Source organism: Oryx dammah, unplaced genomic scaffold (assembly GCF_014754425.2).
Source record: "Oryx dammah isolate SB20612 unplaced genomic scaffold, SCBI_Odam_1.1 HiC_scaffold_8, whole genome shotgun sequence".
Taxonomy (NCBI): domain Eukaryota; kingdom Metazoa; phylum Chordata; class Mammalia; order Artiodactyla; family Bovidae; genus Oryx; species Oryx dammah.
Genome location: NW_024070192.1, coordinates 34,956,474 through 34,959,378, shown reverse-complemented (window position 1 = coordinate 34,959,378; position 2,905 = coordinate 34,956,474). Strand labels below are relative to the sequence as shown.

At 53.9% G+C, this 2,905-nt stretch overlaps 1 long non-coding RNA gene across 2 annotated transcripts; it reads left to right on the top strand.

Annotated features, from left to right (window-relative positions):
- LOC120866049 lies at positions 1-2,899 on the top strand. 2 transcript variants are annotated; one of them, XR_005721585.1, is made up of 5 exons: positions 1-61; positions 207-254; positions 810-882; positions 1,645-1,698; positions 1,782-2,899. It is a non-coding gene; the product is annotated as an uncharacterized LOC120866049 (long non-coding RNA). The 2 variants fall into 2 exon arrangements; XR_005721586.1 differs by having other exon boundaries at positions 204-254.
- Positions 2,900-2,905: the final 6 nt, after the last annotated feature.

Sequence of the window (2,905 nt, the reverse complement as noted above, 5' to 3'; positions counted from 1 at the left end):
CTGCCTCGGCCTCCTGCTGGCCGTGGTCAGCCTGGGGAGCCGGGCATCGCTGTTTGCCCAGGTGAGGCCCGGCTGCACACCCCTCCCTGGGACTGTGCCGAACATCTGATGGGGCCGGTGGGCAGGCGGGAAAAGGGGCCAGGAAGGTGGGTGGAGGGTGAGATGTCAGGTGGAGAAGGACAAGGTAGCTGCCTCCTTCCCAGCAGGAGCCTTCCCAGAGGGACCTGGTGGCAGAGGAAGACCCGGACCCGCTGGTGAGTGGGGGGTGGGTGCTGGCTACATGGTTGCTGGGCATGGGAAGTGTGTGCCCCGCTTGTGCCAGCCATGTGTGTGGGGTGTGTGTGCATCAGCCCTCTCATGCCTGGGTACATGAGAGTGACAACTGCGTGTAAGGGGTTTGTGCCCCCTTGGTGTCAACCAAGTACCAAGTGTTTACTGGCCATGGGGGGCGTGGGAGTGTGAGATGCAGGAGCCTGCTATGGAAGAGGGATGCTGGCTGTGTGTGCAGGGTGTGTACTCATTTTGCACTCTGACTGGGTGTGGGCGTGTGTGTGTGTGTGTGTGTGTGATGTACCAATTGCTGGTTGAAGGGAGCGGACTAGGGGGATGTGGCTGGTCTTGGGGAGAGGGGTGAGGGCTGATCCCTGACCCCAAGAACTTGCCTCCCGGTGGCCTCGGCCGCTCTTGGCTGAGGGACTTGGTCCTCTTGCTGACTGGGCCTCTCGTGACAGGCCCCCTGTCGGTCTTAGTTTGTGTCTCCTGGAGTCCCTGGTGAGATCCTGGTTTAGCTGTGCCTTTAACGCCCTTAGGACCTGAACCCCCAGCCCGAGGAAAGCCAGGATGCTGTTCCTTTCCTGAAACTGGTTCGGCCTCGCAGAAATGGTGAGCAGCCCTTTATCCCAACCTTCAGTTCAGTTCAGTTGCTCAGTCGTGTCTGACTCTTTGCGACCCCATGAATCACAGCACGCCAGGCCTCCCTGTCCATCACCAACTCCTGGAGTTCACTCAGACTCACGTCCATCGAGTAATCATAATATCATGGAGGCTTCTGGACTCACTATCGGTTTTGTTCATCATAACAGCCCTGTGAAGCAGGCAGAGCAAAACCCATTATCCTTGCTTATGGGTAGAGAAACTGACGCACAGAGAGTAAAGGGGGGTTCGGAGTCACAGAGACTCAAACCTAGAATTCTGACCCTCCCTCAGAAGCTCCTTCCATTGCATAGACCTGCTTCTCACTCAGACCCCACCCTGACTATGAAGGCAGGTGGCCAGGAGTTAGGAGAGCTCCTGAGGTCCTGATGAAGAAGAGGTAGGGGAATCAGAGGCCCGAACCCCCAAAAGCAAAGACTTATGACTGGGGTGACCCTGTGACCATGTATCCAGGCTTGCAGGCTTACACCTGTGGGCTCAATGTGATGATTAACAATCCCCTTTGTGCTCAAAAGCATCCCACTTCGGATGATAAATTATCAGCGGCTATACCTGTGGAGGAAGATAAGGCCTGAAGTTCTGAGACCAGGAGACTGAACAAAAATAAGGATGCTAGGGTACCGGGGGGAACGGGGCTGAGAGAGTAGCTCCTGGCCACCCACCCCCAGACATGGGGACTGCTTGGCCCATCTGTCTTTCCTTGATCCTCAGCATCTAAAGGCCAGAAACCACGGGCACGCAGAGCAGTGGCAGCCCACTATGAAGGTGGGTGATGGGGAGCCATGCCCAGGGAGAAGGGGTGGCTGGGCGCAGGGCAGGGCTCACCACCTTTTACCTGTGTCTTACAGTTCACCCACGACCAGGACAAGACGGAGCACAGGCAGGTGAGGCCCCGCCCCTCCTCTGAGCTCTTCTCTTACCCTCACAGCCCTGGCCTTCTGGACAAGGGACCCCCTTCAAAACCTTGATTCCCACCCCCATCCCCACCTTCAACATCAGAAACTCCAAAAGCCAGTTCAAAATGCTTAGGGCTCGCTTCTCTTGGCTCCCAAAACTGGACTTTCTCTGTGACTCAGACATGGAACCCCAGGGAGACCCCTTCCCCTTTCAGAGACCAGGCAGATCCATCCCCCAGGAAACCACCAGCTGGGCTTTTCCTTCAGCCCTCGCTCATCTTTAAGAAGCATCCTTGATTTTTTTCCCTCTTCTTTCCCCTCCATATTCCAAGAGTTTTCGTGCTTTGATCATTTTTCTCTAATATTTCCACTCTGATCTTTTTTCCATCCCCACCCAACCCCCACCTAGGCACCATGACCTCAGAACCTCAAACTCAGTCTCCAGCTCCTTCCGCATTCTAGACTTTCCCCACCCCTACTGTGTCCCACCTGTGTTGCCAAGTTCAGCCTCCTTAAGTCTGTCTCCCATTCTTCTATTGCTCTTCTGCTTGGCTTTCAGCCTCTCCACGCTCCAGTCTCAAGCTCTATTCCTGGCACATCCTTATGCCCTCTCCACACTTGTTGGCTGACACCCCTTCCCCACCAATGTGCTTCTTCTGGACTTTGGACATACTGTTCGTTCACCTGGAATTCCCTTCCATGTGACAGGCCAGGAGGCAAGATACGAGAGTGTCTTAGTCTAGGGTTGGCAGCTGAGATGGAGAGAAGTAAATGGATTCACTGTGTAGTTTGAAGAGAAGGACTTGGTAGAGTAGAGCAGGATAAGGCAGGGGGAAGGAATGACTTCTAGATGTTTAACTTGGGCATCTTTGAGAATAATGGTGTCTTTTATTAAAGGGGTGTTAACCAGGAAGGAAATAGGTTGGGGGGGGGCATGTAAATTAATAATTGAATTTGAGAGCTAATAATAACTAAGTGGATAAATAATAATAAACAAGTGAGTTTCACAAATAGTTAGCTGGACTTGGTGAGTGGCTCAGGCCTGGGCAGGGTGTGTAGAGTCAGGAGTCATCACC